This window comes from Lactuca saligna, chromosome 4 (genome assembly GCF_052625555.1).
Source record: "Lactuca saligna cultivar CGN05327 chromosome 4, ASM5262555v1, whole genome shotgun sequence".
NCBI lineage: Eukaryota > Viridiplantae > Streptophyta > Magnoliopsida > Asterales > Asteraceae > Lactuca > Lactuca saligna.
The window spans coordinates 15,761,802-15,783,072 of record NC_136420.1 but is presented as its reverse complement, the minus strand read 5'-3'; the positions used below and the strand labels follow the sequence as shown (position 1 = coordinate 15,783,072).

General features: G+C 34.9%; 1 long non-coding RNA gene and 1 other non-coding gene across 23 annotated transcripts; both read right to left on the bottom strand.

Annotated features, from left to right (window-relative positions):
• Positions 1 to 263: 263 nt before the first annotated feature.
• On the bottom strand, positions 264 to 7,752 carry LOC145041297 (uncharacterized). Of its 22 annotated transcripts, none has more exons than XR_013680028.1 (9): positions 6,824 to 7,752; positions 6,554 to 6,609; positions 6,076 to 6,453; positions 5,787 to 5,933; positions 4,931 to 4,997; positions 4,500 to 4,561; positions 3,530 to 4,340; positions 3,067 to 3,463; positions 2,650 to 2,893 (listed from the first exon to the last, which is right to left on the bottom strand). It is a non-coding gene; the product is annotated as an uncharacterized LOC145041297 (long non-coding RNA). The 22 variants fall into 22 exon arrangements; XR_013680029.1 differs by having other exon boundaries at positions 3,530 to 3,607; XR_013680031.1 differs by having other exon boundaries at positions 3,067 to 4,340; positions 6,076 to 6,160; positions 6,239 to 6,453.
• Positions 7,753 to 17,428: 9,676 nt separating this feature from the next.
• On the bottom strand, positions 17,429 to 17,535 carry LOC145044498 (small nucleolar RNA R71). Its single transcript, XR_013681446.1, has one exon. It is a non-coding gene; the product is annotated as a small nucleolar RNA R71 (small nucleolar RNA).
• Between the last annotated feature and the right edge of the window lie 3,736 nt (positions 17,536 to 21,271).

Here is a 21,271-nt window from a genome sequence, read left to right as displayed (position 1 = left end):
AGTAAGACTTGTAGTGGTTAACTAAATTGGCCCTCCAATTAACCTCTTGTCGATGTTCATCCAACAAGCTTACACATTAACTTACCTATCTTCTAGTTAATTCTAGTTTCACGTTCGTTATTCCTAGACATAAAACTATGTGATCACAATAAATCATATGAAATTAATAACTAAGAGATGTTCATACAACTTAATTACTGATTTATTAATAGAAGAATAGTTATTGTCAACACATAAGGTTCTTTAACAAGCTTAACAAAACATAATTACCAATCAAAATTAATCCTACCCAAATAATCAATCCATGTTCACAAAATTGTCTACCCTAACAGAAGAATAAGTTTTTAGCTCATGATTGCAGTAAACATAAACTCAAAAACGAAATCAAAGTATGTAAACATGATTCAAATCAAAATTTTACTAAGAATAAACCAAAATTGTCTTGATTCTCTTCACAATTGAATGTAGGGTTGATTCTTCAGTTCCTCACGACCTAGCAGCACTTCCAATCGTTTCTCAGCCTCCTAGGGTTTCTCTCCATGCTATGATATCAATCTGAAAGTCCCTTTATATAGATTTTCACAAAAAAGAGACTACTCGGCGAGTCCAGTGACCTACTCGGCGAGTCAGCGCGTCCAGAATCATGAAAATTCGATACAACTCGCCGAGTAATCGAACCTACTCGCCGAGTACGTTTCGAATCAGCATTTTCTCAAAACACGAAAGTCGTTCGAAATTGTGTCTACTTTTTCAGAACATTTTGAATCTCGTCAATCGGAGTTACGGTTCATGAGATATGGCCAAAACACTGACGAGGGGTCAAGCTGTCCAGCAACATCCTTCTTTCTTCAAAATCCAAGATCCAAGCGTCCAATCGCCAATTCCGCTTCACTTTCCTTTCGAGCTTGTCATTTTTGCTGAAAAATGAAATTATAAACTAATTAAGCACCTTTTGTTCATTAAAAGAGACAAAAACAACATAAAGTATTAAGATAATACATTAATTTTATAACTAAATATGCCCATATCAAGCGTAATAAAATTGATTACAGAGAGATCAACTCCATCTGCATTCTTCAGTTCGTTAACAAGTCTGCCTCTACTCTCCATACTAAAAGCATCACATATCAAATTTTCAGTTACCTGTGTCAATAGATATACCGAGTTTTCTTAAAATCTCTTTGTTTTTAATTTGAAATTTAAGATTCTACCAATAGGGGATTCGACTACAAGTGCTGCGAATTTGTAACAAATCAATACATATTGAAAACTATTGGTAAAAAAGTAGTAAAAAATATTTATTTCATATTTTTAATTGGTAAACATGAATTACTTTTAAAAAGAATATGTGAAATTACCAAAATTTTTGTTCGGTGTTGGATCCCCCTTTTTCTCCATCGACATACATAGGAAGGAACACATACCTTTGTTGGAGGATTTGGCTTTGAAGGTGCAAAAAGTTAGGACTACAAATCACACAATTCTTATATGTAAAATATCAAAATTGACAGTCAATTTAGAGCATAAAATCGTTCAAGGAAGTAAGCTAATAGTAGTTGATACAATTTATTAGTCAATTGTAAAGAGATGTGGTCTCTCGTTGGAATACGAAGCTGGTAAGAAATAGATCAAGCGGAAGAAACATGAAGATCGTGATGGTGGACAAGGCGGGGAGATAACAAAGGGGTTGTCTGGATCAGTGATGATGGACAAGGCGGGGAGATAACAAAGGGGTTGTCTGGATCAGAAAGAATAGAGAAGAACATGTATCACTTGCAAGCCGATGAATAATAACTGACTCAGTCAATTATTGTTCATAAACCTAATATGTTTTAATGTTATATATAATATATAATAATTTCATTTTAAATTTGATATGACACATCAATTAATATTAATAATTATTTTTTATAAACTTATTCTCACCCTCAATAAACTTTTTCAAAATGTATAAATAGGTTTAAAATACTTACCATCGTTTATTCTATTTTTAAATAAGTTTTTATCATTATAAACAAATTTGTCCTCCATAAAACATTTGTTACTTCCAGTAGATGTAAATAAAATTGCATAATATATATATATATATATATATATATATATATATATATATATATATATATATATATATATATATATATATATATATATATATATATATATATATATATATATATATATAAACTTAGGTTATTTTATTTAAACTAATTATTGTGTTATTGTATGTATAAATGTTGACCAATCATTTTATTTAATTTAAGAAAGTGATTAATATATATTATTAAATTAAGGATAATTGAAAAATACCATCTAATTTCATTCTAAGGGTATTTTAGAAAATTGAGATAAATTTAAAAAAGGAAAATTCCATATTTTTTTGGGATAATTAACTCTCTTGATTTTAAAATTCTAAATTTTTTAATTACTTTAATTTTAAGTATAACGTAATTTTCATAATTAAACCCGATTTTATTATGTAATAATCATATTTTCTACGAATTTCAGGATACATATTTCTATTAGAATGATATTCTATGAGAATGCCAACACCGACTAATAACACATTTTTGGATACAAATTCAAAAATTTTATTACATTCTTAAAAAAGTATAAACTTTATATAATATTCTATGACAATGAAATACTCACTAATAACAAATAAAAATATGTATATCTTTCTTCTTGAATATTCTGGCAGAATATATTAATACATATACTACTATCGTTCTATTGTAGATTATTCTATTAGAATAATAGCCCTTTCCTTGGTCATCCATGAAATTAGACATTTAACGAAAATAACTGTAATTAATCAAATCATGTAAGAATAATATTCTCTGAGAATGCTTAGAATCCCTTTGAAATTTGCGGTCCATTCTTCAAGCATCAACTTCTGTCAAAACAAAACCAAATTGTAGTTTAGATTCCAACAGAATTGGAATTCATGATTTCATTCCAACAGAATTGGAATTCATGTTCTCTTCCTTGTAAAAGCAACAAACCCAAATCTTTTCCCTCTATTGATTTCTATCTAAAACAAGCAAAAAAAAAAAGACAAAAACAAACCTCAAAAAAACAGACGGAAATATCGACTCCCACCACCCTAGACGACCCACTGCTGCCCTACAACTCCTATTTGCACCCACAGAAGGCCACCGTAGCTTCGTTGCTTATTTTCCCCTCGTTTTTCGTCCTTCTCTGTTATTCCCATCGACCACAAAGCCCGGAGTCCACCACTGAAGTGGGTGTTTCCTCGGAGCAAACATCGGAGGCGGCAGCCCCCTTTTGATCCCCACCTGCTCTCCAACCTGCCTTCGATCCATTCTTCTTACCCTTGATTGGACCGCCGATGACGAATAATGAAATAAGGAGGGGCTCGCCAAAGATCGATTCCTACCCTCGTTCATAATCTCAAGCCACCACCGGAACTTCCATCGACCGCAACTACTTCACCCTCCTTAATCTGTGGTTGCTAGAGATGAGATCAAGAAGGCCTAGGGCAGATCATCGAAGATTGATGCCACCTTACCTCGCGAGCTGCTTCTGCTTATTTGTCGATGAATATCTCGTCGATTGTTCCCATCATTGACTGATCCCTTAGCTCGATCTAATGAGCGGTTGAAGAGGAATTGGTACATTCAGATTCAGTGGAAGTGGTGAGGTGGTGTTGTAAATCAAGGGGGTGTACGTTGATGGAAGTTTTTTTACATGTTGGAATAGGGTTTTTGATAGTGAACGGTCGTGTATATAAGAATGAGAATAAATTAGGTCAAAGTCAAAATAACTAGCATAATTATAGGAAGTATTTGTGGAAACTATTTATAAAATTACTTTATTACCCTTATTTATTTATTTAATTATTTAATTTTTTATTTAATTTTGATTGACCCATATTTATACATACAATAACACAATAATTAGTTTAAATACCTGAACCTATCTCTCTCTCTCTCTCTCTCTCTCTCTCTCTCTCTCTCTATATATATATATATATATATATATATATATATATATATATATTGCAATATTTTATGAAATTATGCTGAAATACTCAATGACTTCTTTAGTTTTATAAATTTTCAGTTGGACATTCCTAAAAAACTACCCAAATTGGAGTTTTTCATTTTCCTCGTATATTTAATTCAATATATATATATATATATATATATATATATATATAATCAGAATAAAAATCGATACAAATAATATTCAATATCTGGTCGTGTGTACTGACGGGATATTTTTAATGGTGTAATTTAATATATATATATTAACAATTTTTCTTTCTCGATTAACAATTTTTTATCCTTTCGTTTAACTCAACTGCTTAGTCTTGCATTCTGTAGAAAACAAAAGATGTCATGTGTAAAAAAGACAAAAATACCCTTTGTATTGAATTTTGATCAAATTCCATTAGGTGAAAAAGATTTTGTATATATAGGAATATTTCTCAGACTAAAAACTAAACATATTATGATTGATTAAGCAGAGTAGTGAACCTCTACGATACATGTTGCCCCTTCTGCATCCCAGGCTATATATTTGGCAAGCCTTGAATCACCTGAGCAACATCAAAAAAAACACTTGTAAATGAACATAGCAAAAATGGAAAAATGAGAGCCTGGTAACTTATCAGAACAGTAAAACCCCTTGACAAAAACAGGTTAACCCCTTATATCTAAATACCACACATATATACCAGGAATCAACATCATAAACTACAAACTTTCACATATCCAAAAGCATCCATTCACCAGCAAAAACTTACAAAATCAAGTTATCGTTAAAGTTTTGATGGTTTCACAAAATGTAAATGCCACATGTCTTACTGTTTGTTTGTGGAGAAAGAATACCCCTCCACCATGTGTCAGATCAAAGTAGAAAAGATAACATTGAAGACAATCAAATCCAAAATATATTTAAGTCATACCATTAAGTCTAATTCCAGTGATTTGATGTCAGGAAAACATTCCTTGTATTCCTTCTTGAATTCTCACCTGTAATATTATAAGTAGAAACTGTAAGTCATAATAAACTATTAAACTTGAATCGATTTGATTCGTCTATAAGAAATTGCAATCTATGCTTGTTTTTTTGGTAAAGGAATTATAAGAAATTGCAAAATAAATAGAAATAACACATATAAATTCAAAGCATGTTGTTATTTAGGGTATTGAAAACCGTTTAAACATGTGTAGAGAACCTGAACATGTAGTTTTGGAGACATAAGTTGTTTCTTCTTTTGAAAAGTTTACATACGTACCTAGTAATCTGTATATTTCATATGCAACAGAACTTGAACATATAGTTTTTTCGCTAATCGACACCAATACTTATGTAATGGAAACATAAATATTATAAACATTTTATTTAAAAAAATATTTTTATTAAATTGTTAATTGTTTGGACTTTTTGAAATCGTCTAATTTTATATTTTTCCTTTTTATGATTTTCGATAATATATTCATGTCACTGTGATTTTTTGACATAAGAAAACATTTAATATAAATTTTTTCTAGCAAAAATTGAAATTACATGCTTATTTTAACAAATCACTATAATAGTTTTTAAAATCGAAATTTTTTGACCTGAATTTATCATAAAATCCTTTTAAAGCCATATCCAGTTTGATTGTCAAAGGTGTGAAACTTTAACTTAAAAACCCCAAATTATAAAAAACAAAAAATAAAAAATAGAAAAAAAAAATGTTTTTGTAACTGCTGCTTTAATTATGGACCAAATTGTCGTTACTATAATTTAGCCTCATCAAAAGAAAGAGGATATACCTTGCAGGTGAGTGTCATGTACCGTAAAATTGACCGATAGCTGCTAAAAAACAATATTTTCTTCCTTTGTTATCTTTTCTGCCTGCCTTGCTTTTTCTCTTCTCATGGCACTTTTGGCTTGTTTGTGTTTCCCGGATATGTCATTCCCTGAAACATATATTAAAATTGAAGAACTATGATTATTCTGGCATCAACATCATCTTGCACACATGAAAAAAAAAAAAAAAAAGAATACAAAATACAAAAATTGAAATAAGTAAAATGTTTGTGTTACAAATAGTTAACATACCTTAAAGTCTAGGACTAATCTAGATACACCATGATAAGTTGGATCTTCAGTGCTATCAACAAAAAATAGGAACTCCAAAGGGCCACTGTAAAGGGATGTTAACTGTATGTAAAGATCCATTATCCATACATTAATAATTATCATTTGTACTAATAAAAATTACAAGGAAAAAATATCTCCAACTTCAAAGTTCAAAGTAACATCTGTGTTCTCCAGTTGTGTAGATTGTGTTCACCAAAGCCTTTCAAGGGCATTACAACAGTGACACCTCCCAACTGGATCTGTTTTGAGTGCTCAAGATCTTGAAGATCATGCCTAAGAAATGCAAAGTCATTCCTATCTATCATACATTTCGTCATCTGTCTTATTTCTCTGTTTCTGTAACAGAAAGAATGTTGTTTGATAAAGTTTTAAATGAGCTTTTACCATTTTAAGTAATTGACATATAAATATTATATTATGGTCACTAGTTTGATACCTTACATAAGTTGCACCAGCCAATCCAACAGCTAAAAGTAAGCATATTACATATCCCTGCAGCATGAATATTTATTTCCGAATATTAAAAATCATAGTGAAAACATAAAAGTGCATTAAGCAACATAATCTTAATTGTCATAATCTATGAACACAAGAGATAGTTCTTTACAAACTATCATCAAAGGTACTTGAAACCAAATTATAAATGAAATCTACACAAATTGTAGAAGAAATCGGTGAGTAGACGTAACCAAGAGGTTAATTGTACCTACACATCCATCAAAACATCCTGATGTCTTCAACCTGTTGTTACACTCCACAAACGTCGAAGCCCACAAAAAGGACAATCTATAAGCACACAAAAAGGAGAAATCGGTGGGAAGCATTGAGAAGAAAAAAGATACGTATGGGATAGATAGAGATGGTGAAGAAAGTCGATACTGGCTGCTTAGAGTTGCAATAAGAAATCCTAGCCAGACGACAGTAAGCGCTAGCTACCAAGAAAAAACACGAAAACCCTTTCAAGTATTTGTTTTTGTTCTTTTGAAGTTGATGTCTCTAACTTGGAAGATCAAGAAAGTGTTTGGTCACATTAGATTTGGCAGACCTTTCTTCTTAGTCTTCAATTGCCGGCGCTTCTGATCACAAGTTAGGGTTTCCGGTGTTTATAAGCAAGTGCTTCTATGACTCTCCACATTTAACTAAAGATATAGTAGAAGAAGATGGATTTTGAAAACCGTAACCTGAGCGGCAATGGTCGACAATCAGCAAGCTGACCAGTGGTACCGGTGCATCATTTTTCGCCCCTGCCTCAATCGATTGCAAGTATTATTGGACTGTCGGAAGTAGTAACTGATGCTTCATGATCCGGTGAGAGAGAGCAGAAGCTGACATCGGTAACGCCTCCCCACCGTCGTCACCGGTAATATGCCTCCGTCCTGAGGCCGTTTCGACCATTCAACGAAGATCCGTCGCCGATTTCAGATTTGGGAGAGATCATGTATTGATAAGGCGGTGGGTAGAAACCCGTTTTCACCAGGAGGATATGAACTGGTGGAGAAGGATCCAGAAACGCGATCGAGAATACATGTTTGGGCTTCTAGACGATTTTGATGGGAGAAGAAAAGGTTGGATAACAGCAAAGAAAGAGACTGAAGGACAGATATCCCTTACCATGGTCGAGGATCGAACCCTATGAACAGTAACTAGTAAACCTTTCTTATATATATATATATATATATAAAAGAATGTGTATTTTTTTTTCATTTGCATCAAAACACTTTCCAACGTTCTCTCTTTCCAATTTAGATATTGATCATTTAGAATGTCTAATATTATCGATTTTCAACTAAATGTTACATTTTATGCATTTATATTGTATTTATTTTTCATTTTCAATATTTAGTTATTTATTTGTTATTGAAAATGTAATATTTTTCCAAAATTTCAGATTTATTCAATAAGATTCAGACATGTTCTTGCTATTCCCGTTCTTTTTTGTCGAGAATCTGAAATATCGAGTCTAAAACTTGAGTCAAAAATGTATTCTTTTGTTTTAAAATATACTTCTAATATTACATAAAGTTGGTCCGAAATGAACCATTCCATTTATTATTATATATCTATGTTTAATATAAGTTAGAAAATATTTAAAACATTTGCAAAAGTAATGTGTTTATTAGTAATTTTTTATTTTAAAAGATGGTTTTTAAAATAAATAATAGCAAAGTTAGGTGTTGCTTTCCTTCTATGAGATCGAGAGTTCAAGTCTCATATGGAACAATTCATGAAATTAGAAGTAGATTAGATTTGTTGATAAAAAAAAAATAGCAAACCTAAAATATATATAAATGAACCATTCCATTTATTATTGTATATCTATGTTTAATATAAGTTAGAAAATATTTAAAACATTTGCAAAAGTAACGTGTTTATTAGTAATTTTTTATTTTAAAAGATGGTTTTTAAAATAAATAATAGCAAAGTTAGGTGTTGCTTTCCTTCTATGAGATCGAGAGTTCAAGTCTCATATGGAACAATTCATGAAATTAGAAGTAGATTAGATTTGTTGATAAAAACAAAAAATAATAGCAAACCTAAAATATATATATAAAAAAACAACTATTCTCGTCGACATTAACTTTATTGATGGTAAGGCCAATCCAAATAGGGATGTCAACGGGGGCAAACGGGGCGGGGAGTGCATTTCCCGCCCCCGCCCCCGCCCCCGGAATGTTCAATGTTCCTACCCCCACCCTCGCCCCCAAATCCCCTTTATTACCCCCTCACCTGCCCCCGTTCCCCCTCCCCCGATTAATTTTGAGCTACTTTTTTTGGGGCTAAAAGAAGTTGTTATTTAGGTTAAAATAAGTTATTTTTTAGATAACAAATAATTATTTATAACAAAATTTTATATGTTAAAAATAAAAAAGTTATGACATTTTAAAAAATTATACTAACAGCTTAAAAACATGTTTTTTGATGAATTTTGTAAGCTCAAAATCATGTTATAGTTTATTATATGTATATAATTGATATATATATAAATATATGTGTAATTTATTAACGGGGTCCCCATGGGGATTTCGGAACGGGATTGCCTACCCCCGCCCCCGAAATTAAAACGGGGGTTAACCTTGCCCCCGCCCCCATCCCCGCCCCCGATTTTTTTTAAAAAAATCTCCCAAACGGGACGAGGCCCCCACGGGAACGGAGTCCTACGGGACTTTTTGACATCCCTAGATCCAAAGATATAGTAGATCCATAGCGAAACAAAAAAATAGGTCTTCAAAGTCATAAATATAATAAAAATTAAATCGAAAATAGAAACATCATTATAAAATTAATCATTATTATTAAAAAATACAAATATAATTAAAAGATTATAAAAACAACTAATTTAAAGAAATATTTTTCCTAACAGTTTTCAAATAAATTAGTTTTTTTTATAGAATTATAGTGTTGATTTTAAAAAATTTAAACCTCTTAAAAATATGAACTTTAAACAACGGTTTAGAGTGCTTATCCTCAAAATGAGGTGAGTAGTTGGATATAAAAAATATATTTTTGAAAATTACTCTTTGGAAGATATAAAACAGAGTTTCTAAAGTTATTTAATTTTTTTTTTTTTATATACAACTATTTTTATTTTTATTTTATTTATTTATTTAATTTTATTATATCCAAATACTTTCACAAAAAGTAAGAAATATCTCTTTTAAAATGGCTTTTGGCCCGACTCTCAAACTAACCAAAAATAACCCGCCTTTTTTCTTTCTCGTTCATATGGATCGCAGCTCACGTTAACATCGTTCTTCACCACAGGGGAGAAGGCTTCTCCTGCAATCGCGTCCCACCTACGAACTCCGCTCCACCCTCCTCCGACCGACGCTCCAGATCACCGGTGCCGGCGCCGGCTACTCTCCATCTCCGATCTGGTATGTGTATCTCCGATTTAGGTTTGTTTTGTCCCGTTTTCTTTTTCTGGTTAACACATATTTTTCTCGAATCGATGTTCTACATTATTTTCTTGTTAGATTTTGAATCAAGAGGTTTATTTCTTTCTGATTCCTGGTTTAATTGATTTCCTGATTTCTGGTTTGGTTTGAATCCCAATTTCTGTTTCTGGAATCGGGTCCACATGAACTTATGTTGTTGAAGTTCATCTGTCGAACTTGAAATATAACCCAGAACAGAAGTGCCATTAATGTTGTTAGGTTTATATGGATCCAAAAATTGAAGTCAAACAGATAGTTATCAATGAAGTTACATCGTATTTCATAATTCATATCTGGTTTGGTGTTAACCACTGCGAATTGGTTCTGGCTCTGCAAAAAACCACTGTGAAATGGTTCTATGCAAAATGGCTCTACAAATTTAACAAACATTTCATTATATTATGAACATAAATATAAAACTCTTACTTGGATTATACGAAAATTGAAACAGATCTAAGTTTGAAATTTAACAAGCTTCATTAGTTTCTTATTTTCATTTCACATAAAAGTTTAAACATATTAACTTTAAAATTGCATGCATGTATGTTTCCAGTAACGATGTTAAAGAATAAATATGATAGAAATCTTGTTTTAAAAATAAGGCTTTTTGAAATTCTCAAATAAGGCATTTATTTTTGCACCACCACAAAGAATAATACGTCTTTTCAATTTTAACTCTTGAAAATTAAAATTTAGTCCGTAAACTTATACCATATTTTTTATTCGTACCTTCCCTTTTATATATTTACTTTTTACTTTTATTCTATTAAATATATAATTATTTTTCAATTCTAACCTTTATAAATTATGTATTTAGTTATTCGTTATATCATTTGTTTTTTTTTTCTTGTCCTTAATTACTATATGAATTACATCTTTTAATTCTTGAAAACTAAAAAAAATTAATGTATTGTTTTATGAATCATATAATAATATTTTATTTAAATTTTAAATAATATATTATTAAATCACGTTTGATTTGTCATTTCAAAAGAAAAAAAGATGATGTATCTATAAAAGCAAAAACAAAAGTTATATTTATTATGCACCTCAATAATCGGAGAAATATGGCTATATGAATTGTCATATAATATTTTTAAAAAATTCATAATATTTTAAAAAAATTTATAATTTTTTACACTATCCGTTCAGCTTTTTTGATGTAGATTCGTTTCATAATTCATTCAAAATCTTTTACCAATATATTCTCATTATAAGTTTCTCCATCTTTCATTCGTCTTTGCATCTTCAACATTCAAAGTTCATTCATCGCTTAATTATAAGGTATGTATGTTTTATTTAAAAATCTTTGCATATATTTATTTTAAATATTATTTATGAAATATTAATTTATCTATTATATTTTTAAATTGTTTATGCAGTGACATTTTCCTATATGTTATCATCATGAGTCTAGATCGTCTGTTTTTGATCAATTTATATTAGGGTGGTTAGATTAAATATGAAAATGAATTCATAAAAATCAACTCTAACCACTTCAAATATTGTTAAGCATAAAATGGGTTATGAAGAATTTAAAGGTTTGATTTATGCACATGTTGAAGTTGATAAGATAACATATAAGTTGAATATGTCACTATGTTACCAATTTGGTGGCATATATAATACTTCATGAGTCATAAATGATTTAAGTTTAGATGTCATATATTATTTGGTTGAGAATGACCAAAATTATTGTAGTTAAGTTATCGTTGAAATTGAAAAAAATATCTCATGAACAAACAATGTTGCCTACAAATACTGGTTTTGTAGATCTTCACAATTTTGATGTATCACAGTCGATACAGTCACAAGTGACTAACTCTTCAAATCTATTATTTCCTTTGTACAATGATGATAGATTTGAGGCAGATGATAACTTTGGGTTTGATGAACCCAACTCACAGGATAGTGAAGGTAGTGTAAGTGAATCATTAAGCAATGTTAGGGATGATTCAGATGATGTGTGTGAAACTCCAATTGTGAACTTTATGAATGATATTGGAGATGTAGTGTAACGACCTAAAAATCAAGGGTAAAAATTCCATTTTTCAATACAGTCAAAACACATATATCTTTAAATCCAAACATTCCAAAAACATGATTAATTAAAAACATTCATCAGAGTTCGGCCCAAAATCACATATTACGGAAAACACGGGTGTTCACTGCGATCAAGCTGGGCCTTTCATTTTAAAACCGATGATACCTAAAACCATAAACAAAACTATAAGCATGAAGCTTAGCGAGTTCCCTAGAGCATACCCCACAGAATCCACATAATCCACATAACCGCATAAACCATATCAATCATATAGGCCATTTCAATCACATAAGTCATGCATAATAACATATAAGGATGTCATGGAAACCATCCAAGGTCTTATACACATAATCACATATATCATATCAATTGCATAAGCCATGCATATAAACATATAGGGATGCCATGGAAACCATCCAAAGTCTTACACCAAATGCCACTAGAAACCCCCACATTGTCTTAACTACCTGCCATGGGAATCTCTACATGGTCTCACAAACATATAAGGATGTCATGGAAATCTTCCAAGGTCTTACACCGGGTGCCATAGGAACCCCCTTATGGTCTTAACCCTCTACCATAGGAACCCCCACATGGTCTGATATCCAACTATCCCGGGAACCCCCCAGGGTCTTCCGTGCAAGAATCACAAATACTGCTAGCATATCATATATCACATAATCAACTACAATCCACATATCATAAAATAGGCCATGTGAACCCCCACACAGTCTTCGCATAAATACATAACATATTGATAGCACATTCGCAAATATCTACTACATGCAAGAGCCACGAAGACAACTGGCATACTACATATAACTAATTGCCATGGGAACCCCCACATGGTATTCACATAAATACATAATGTATCGATAACATATCCGCAATAAGCATCACAACTAGATAAATGGGCCGTCCTTGGTGCCTTCGACCCATTGGTATGGTGAGGAGACTCACCTCGAATGCAGAAGCTTCCCGAATGACATCCTTAGCTGATGCCCTGCTGACTTCCCTAGTTGTCAATACCAACTAGTATACCCAATTAGCAATTGAGCTCCATACTATAATCCTTAATCCATACATGGGGTAAAATGACCATTCTACCCCTGGTCTAGTATGATCCAGAACAGAGGCCCAAGCCCAACACTATGATGTCCATTAATCCATCAATAGCCCAATTTTCCAAATTGGGCCCCAACTCCTTACGAGCCTTACTCTAATCCTATAATCTTCTACATTATAATTTGGTTTACTCAAAGCACCACTTGGAACTAACTTGCCCAAAGTCAAATTCAACAGTCAAGGTCAACAATCCATGTTGACCCAACTCGTCGAGTGCATCTAGCAACTCACCGAGTCTCTTTAGAGTCCATGCAACCGAAATCCTGAATCAACTCGCCAAGTCACTTGAGTAACTCGTCGAGTTCCTTAATGTCCAAGGGCCGGAAAATCTAAACTGAAATCTCTTAATCAACTCACCAAAATCACTCAGGATCCCGAAAACGGGAAAACCTTACCTGACTCATCGAGTTGGCTAAGCAACCTGTCGAGTCCCTTCAGTCCTTTTTGTGTTTAGTCCTTTCCAGTGGAATCTAAGGCTCCAAATTACAGATCCAACCCCTTAAGACCAAAATACCACGTAAAGTTGCTAACTTTACATCCATGCAAGGCATCAAAGGCTAAAAACACTTAATCAAAGCTTGTCAAAGGACTTAGAGCATGAAGGAAAAGACTTGATAAAGTTGGCAACTTTAAGTCCCCAAAGGCCCTAAGATGTCCAGATCTAAAGCCATATCTTCATAGAATGCTCAAAACCAAGAATGGTACCAAACTAGGCTAATAATGGCCATAAACTTTCATAGAAAAAAATCTAAGCAATGGAAGGTCAAGGCTTCTACTTTATACCTTAAAATGGTTGCCACAGCAGAGTAAACACTGGATCCACAACCTCTCCCTTCAGCTATGCACCAACCACTTCAAGCTTCTTCACATAAACACTAAAAAGGCACTCCTTAAGCCCTCACACACTCAAAATGGGAGATGAGACACAATTTAGGGTTTCTATGGACAAAGGGGGTGATAAGGATGCCATAGAAACCATCCAAAGTCTAATATAATCACATATATCATATCAGTTGCATAAACCATGCATATAAACATATAGGGATGCCATGGAAACTATCCAAGGTCTTACACTAAGTGTCACTGGAAACCCCCTCGTGGTCTTAACTACCTGCCATGGGAATCCCCACATGGTCTCACAAACATATAAGGATACCATGGAAACCTTCCAATATCTTACACCGGGTGCTATACGAACTCCCTCATGGTCTTAGCCCACAACCATGGGAACCCCCACATGGTCTGATATCCAACTGCCTCGGGGATCCCCTCAAGAACTGTACTGAACTCAAAAGATCAAACTCCCGAAGTACGGCTCCAAACTCAAACACCTACAACCACCATTGATCCAATTCCATAAATTCCTAAATTACCAAAATACCCTCAGAAGTAAAACTTGGTCAACCCCTGGTAAAAGTCAAAGTCAAAGTTAATGATCAAGGTCAACAGTCTATGTTGATCCAACTCCTCGAGTGCAGCTTACAGAATTGTCGAGTTCCTTCAGAACTCAGAAAGTCGTGAAAACCCTAGTCAACTCGTCGAGTTACCTTGCTAACTTGTCGAGTTCATGCAAAATCCAGAAGCGGGAAACCTCCATCCAACTCGTCGAGTTGACTATGAAACTTGTTGAGTTCCTTCAATCCTTTTCTTATTCAGACATTTCTAAGCAAAACCAAGGCTGCAAACTGTAGATCTAAACGCCTAGGGTGTAGTTATCATGTAAAACTTTACATGCATGCAAGGTCCCATGAGGTTAAAATCGTCCATACTAAGCTTAGGAAGAGGTTTAGGGTAAGGAGAAGGTCCAAAACTTCATAAAGCTTGAGGCTATATGTCAAAGAGGGTCTAGAGGAGTCTAGATCTGAAGCCATATCCTTGTGACAAGATCCAATATGAGAATGATCCCATTTTGCACCAAAATGCCCATAAACTTGTAATGGAAGAGATCTAAGGAATGGAAAGTCAAGGTAAGTGATATTGCCATATTTATACTTATTTTTGGGCAATATTTAAGTACATTTTTATTAATAAATTGATAATATGTTTAGAATAATGATACTTATGAGTTTAAATTTTTATTTTCAGTCAATATAAAGGATTTTCGAAGATAGGGACCAAAGGTGACAAAATGGGGAACATGGGAGGATTGAAAGACAAGAAAATAATAAATTTACGATAAGCGCTCAATTCATGACGTGGAGATGAAGCCCACGACGTGGCAGGGGTGTTCCAGTAGATAAACATCACGACGCGGAGGATTTTCTTGGAGGATACGTATTGCTTGAAGCCCACGACATGGCACTCCTCTGGCCACGACGTGGCGCGGGTTTTTAAGGATTATATAAGTCCTCCTGATTATTACGAAAAGAGAGTTTTTTGGCAGAAGAAAAAGAGTTCCAGGAGACGTTTCAGAGCAAAAGAAAGGTTCTGGAAGAGGGATTTCAACACCAAAAGAAGTAAAGGTTTATATTTTAGTTAATTATGAATATGTCTTTCATTAGTTTTACCTGTGTTAGTTTAATTACTATGATGAGCAGCTGAATCTAGCTACTCTTGCTTAGCTAGATGAAGCTTTGAACTTATGAATAGTTATATGTTAATGGATTAATTTGAGTTGGTAAAAATTGCTTGTGTTCGATTTGTATGACCTAGCATGTTATTATTTGTTTATCTAATTGCTTGATTGCATGTTCTGTGTAGCTTAGTGACCATGAAACTGCATGAACTTGTGTACCTAATAATTTAGTGAATATTGAATTGTTAGAGCTAGGATTGACCAATCTTAGTTAGTAATTAGACTAAATAAATATTAGTTGTGCTAGAGAACGTGAATTGTGACCATAATTGCATTTATACAACAAATCTTACATAGCATATTTACATTCATAATTAGTTCTGTGTTTAATTATGTGTGAACATACATGGTTTGACATGAACTAGTTACTTATTGGTAAGATAGAACTAAATTACTAATATAACTAAAAAAACCAACTTAATAATCTGTGATCATTAGCTAGCCATAAGGGAGAAGTAGATTCAAACTAAGCAAGAGAGTGTTTTTATTTATTGAATTTGACTTAAGTTCGTCTGATCTTGTAAAACCAGATAAAAACCCTTATTAAACTTGTTAATAAATTAGGTTAATTTAATAGTAAGTAAATTAATTAGAACGTCGTTCCCTGTGATCGACACCCGACTTACCTAACCTATACTGTAATCTGACTAGGTACACTGCCTATAAGTGCATAGTTAGTCTAAGTTTGTTAGGTTATAAATATTAAAATTAGTGGGTACTTTTGTGCACATCAAGTTTTTGGCGTCGTTGCCGGGGAACGGCTTAGTTTTTAGCTTATTTATTTGCATTAAATTAATCGATCCTTCTTGTGGAGTAAAAACCACAAAAAGTTAATTTTTCAGCAAAATAAAAATTTTCTGTTAATCACAGAATCCACGACATGGATAGTTAATTTTTTTTTTTTAAATTTTAGTTTGTAGTTAGTTTTTCTTATTTTAGTTCAGTTTTACGTTTTTAAAGTTTAGCAAGTTGCAAGAGTTCATGACCAGAAGCTCAAACACACACTTGGTGCCACCACTTGAAGATCCTGAGTCTGCACTTCGCAAGAAGAAGACGCCCTTACAAGAATTGAAGTCAGCCTTTTCTAGGAAGGCGGGAAAGAAGACAGGAGAGTCAAGTTCATCCGCGAGGCACAAGAGCAATCTTGAGCATTTGGATCATACGCCCATCCAAACCGAGTCCGAAAGCGATACCGAGCCGGAATTTGAAGAACATACGAGCGAACCCGAGAACGAGCCAAGGAACGAGATGGAAGCAATCGAAGAGATGTCCATGGGAGCTTACAAGAAGTGGATCCGAGAAGATGTGGGTCTCGGTTTAGTCCAACCCGCAATACCTGCCACTGCTACATTCGAGTTGAAGGGACACATATTGACTGCACTGAAGGATATCCCATTTTTTGGGAAAGATCATGAGGATGCTTTTAAGCATCTAGATGAAGTCAACGACATTGCGGATTACTTCAACGTCCCAAATGTCAACAGAAACATAGTCTTGCTTAGGATGCTTCCCGTCACTTTCAAAGGAGCTACTAAGGAGTGGTTAAAATCACTTCCATCGGGTACAATCACCACTTGGGCTCAAATGCGTGAGCAATTCCTGGACCAGTTTTGCCCGCCATCCAAGATATCTAAACTCAAGAAGGCAATAACCAACTTTGAGCAACATACGGGGGAGTCATTATACGAAGCATGGGGGCGGTACAAGGGCTTGCTCAGAAATTACCCTCAGCATGATCTAAATGTGCAACAAGAGATCTCAATTTTCTATGATGGGGTAAACGTTATGACGAGACAACTCCTTGAATCTCAAGGACCATTAACAAAGAAAAATCCAAGGGAGGTCAAGGAGTTGATTGAAGAATTCGCGAAGCATTCTCGCGAATACCACAACCCTAGGCAAGATGGAATCAAAGGCAGTGGAGGGGCCCAAACTGAAGAAATTGCAGCTGTAATGGCCATGTTGAATAACATGGATCGCAGGATAACACAAATGGACCAGTCGATACATGCCATAAGAGTGGGGTGCGAGTGATGCAGTGGTCCACACTTGACCAAGGTCTGCAATGTGGATGAGTTTGGGAATAGAAAAGCTCAAGTGTGCTACTCTAGTGGGTATAAGTTTGATGAGGGCTGGAGGAAACCGAAGAAGGAGTGGCTACCATATGAAGAGTATAAGAAGCAAAAAGAAGAGAAGTATAGGCAGACAGGTCGAGGCCTTTATCAAAAGGATCAGCCACCAGTCGAGAAGAAACCCGACCTAGAGACCATTTTGATGAAGTTTATGGAGGCTTCGGAAAAGAGACACAATGCCACTGATTCCGCCATTTTGGAACAACAAACTTTGATAAATAATCAGCAAGCCTCCATCCATATCCTTGAAGTACAATTTGGTCAACTAGCTACTCTAGTTCAAGAACAATTGTCCCCAAAGAATCTCGAAGTAACAACCCAATCTCACGTAATGGCCATCGATATTGAAGAAGAAGCAATCTCTGAGTTCCTAGAGGCATTGGAAGAAGAACCGCGGCAGCCCAAGAAATTAAGGATCGAAAATGAAAAAATTGTGGAACCAGGATCGCCACGACGTGGCACTCCTCTGGCCACGACGTGGCGCAAGTCTGAACAAAAATCCCTTGAGCCTATTCCAGCTTATTATCCACCTTTGCCATTTCCCACCCGAGCAGCACTTAGTCAACTGGAGAAGGACCAATTAGAGTTTGTGGAGCATGTGAAAGGGATTCCAATTAATACTCCCTTTGTCGAGTCCTTATCCAAAGCTCCCGAGAGCCAGAAATTACTGCAAGACTTGATCGACACTCGAAGGCAATTAAAGAAGCAGTGTACAGTGGTTCTATGTGAACAAATTTCAAAAGCTGTGCTGGGAGAAACACCAGAAAAGATGGGGGATCCTGGACGCCTCACGCTTCCATGTGAATTCGGGAATAAAATGAAGGTTAATGCTTTAGCCGATTCTGGGGCTAGCATTAATTTGATGCCTTTTTCATTTTATAAAAAATTGGAAATTCAGAAGATGAAGGCTACAAAAATGAAGATTCACATGGCAAATCGTTCGGTGACATAACCCCGGGGCATCGTGGAGGATATTTTGGTAAAAATTGGAAAATTTGTTTTTCCAATAGACTTTGTAGTCTTGGATATGAAAGAAGACCTGGATGTTCCATTAATCCTTGGGCGTCCATTGCTTAGCACTGCCGGAGCTCTTGTTGACATCCGCGATTCTAAGCTCATTTTGAGGGTTGGAAATGAACAAGAAGTTGTTGGGATAAAAGATGACTTTCAAGAAGATAAAGAAGAGGTGTTCACAATTAATAGAGAGAATGAACTAGAAGAACTGGAAAAGCTTATGGAAGAAGAGATAGAGGCAGTTCATCAAGTCAAAAGAACAAAACCGAGGGCATCTGTTCCATATTTGATTGAAGTCATAGCTTACAAGAGTCCGCCTTCTTGGGAGAGCAAAGAGGATGAGGAAATGACAAGTGATGAAGAAGAGATTACTTCAAGAGTAACAAAGCCAGTGGTGAAAGAAGAGGAGGATGCTCCAGAGTGCAAGGAACAAACTAAGGGCACAAAACGCAAGCTTAGAGAAGAGGGAAAAGTTAAAAAGGAGAATTCAAAGAAAGCATATAAAAGGTGAGTTCAAGCTTACAAGCGGCGGTTCAAGGAACAAAAGATCTTAATGGGTGATTCTTCAGAAGATTCAACGTAGAAGGCATGGAGTCCGGCTCAAGACTCCAAGAAAAAGAAGCGCTTCTCGGGAGGCAACCCGAGTTTGGTTTGCATTTTCTTTTCTTTTGATTCTTTTCTTTTTAATTAGGAAAAACCTCAACTCATCATCTAATAACTGGTAATTAGTAAGTAATTAGTTGTAGGGAATTTTAAATAATGAATGAAATGCAAGGAAATTAGTTAATATGTTAGACTTTATTAAAAATTTGCATTTAGCAGTTTCCACGACGTGGGAATAGCAAGCCACGTCGTGGACCAAAATAAAAACGGGATTATGAAGCAGACTTAAGGTCCACGACATGGGCATAGCCAGACACGTCGTGGCCTTTAAAACTCAAGGGGGGACCATTTCCTTAAAACCCTTTGACCGATAATTTTCATTCCCCACTTGGAGACTGCCGCATGAACGGAAACATTATAACCCCACAGCCAATTTCTTATTCTACTTCCAATTTCCTTGCAAGATCTTGCCAATTAATCTACTTGGTACGTGTTTTACTCATTATTTTGTAGTAATTCTTCCAATTTAAGGTTTTCATGGTTAGGGTTTGTATGATTCACGAAATTGGTTGAATCTAGTGGTTGATTTTAGATTGCATGTCATTTAAATTTCCATATGAACAAACCCCAAGCACTAATTTTGGTAGAAATCACTTGTAAAAAGACCGATCTAGAAGTTGTTTGCGATGCGGCCCACGACGCGGCATAGCCTGGCCACATCGTGACTTCGGGCAGACCCATTTAATATGTTTTAATGTGTTGGTTGTTTGCTTCTTTGGTTTGCTTTTGTATGCAGAAATGGGACCACGACGAGCTGTTCCACAAGAGGAAAACCCGATAGATGTAGCAAGTATACATCCGTTATACCAGTTTCCTCAAAACATTCCCCGACCGTTGCTAACTACCTACGAGAATCGGCTTGGATGGCTCTACAATAGGGAATTTGCAATAGCCCCAATTATCGATTGGGGATGGCTTGGTGGAGTGGGAATGGTAGCAGAGTTGGAACGATATTGGTCGAAGACATATGTTGGAGATCAATTTTCTTTCACTTGTCACGGGTGGAGGAATTTATTTGCTATTCAAGAACCCGTATACCGGGAATTGTCGGTGGAGTTTTTCTCTATCGTATGCTTCGAGGAACGCACCCTTGATTTCACCTACAACCGGGCACTTGTGTTTCATTTGGGTGGTATTTATAGAGAGTGTAGTCTTCAGGAATTCGCTTGGCGTATGGGCCTCTATACCGAAGTGGAGATGCAATCTCCGTTTTTCATACCGTTCTTGCTCGGATGCGTTCGGGATTTTGCTCCGGGTATTATGGATGTGCAGTTTTGGCGGGGAATTTCTAATCATGAGTACAACACTCGTGATTCGAGTGAGTCACAAATTTGGAATCCTGTTTTCCGATTTTTACACCGCCTTATTACTTTTTCAATAAACCACAAGCATCATGGTGATAAGGTCCCCATTCAGAATCTGTTTTATTTATGGACTCTTATTACCCCGGGGGTTTGCTGTGATTTACCTAATATGTTGGCGAGGTTTATGGGGAAGAAAGCGGCCAATTCTAGGCCCGGGAGCCCGATTACTGGGGGACATTTGGTTACTCTCCTGTCTAGGTCATATCATATTTTGACCCATGACTTTGTGAGGAATCTTACTCGGTTTCCGGATACAGACTTGACCATTCAAGTCTTGGGTGTTATGCGAGCGGTGGTGAATA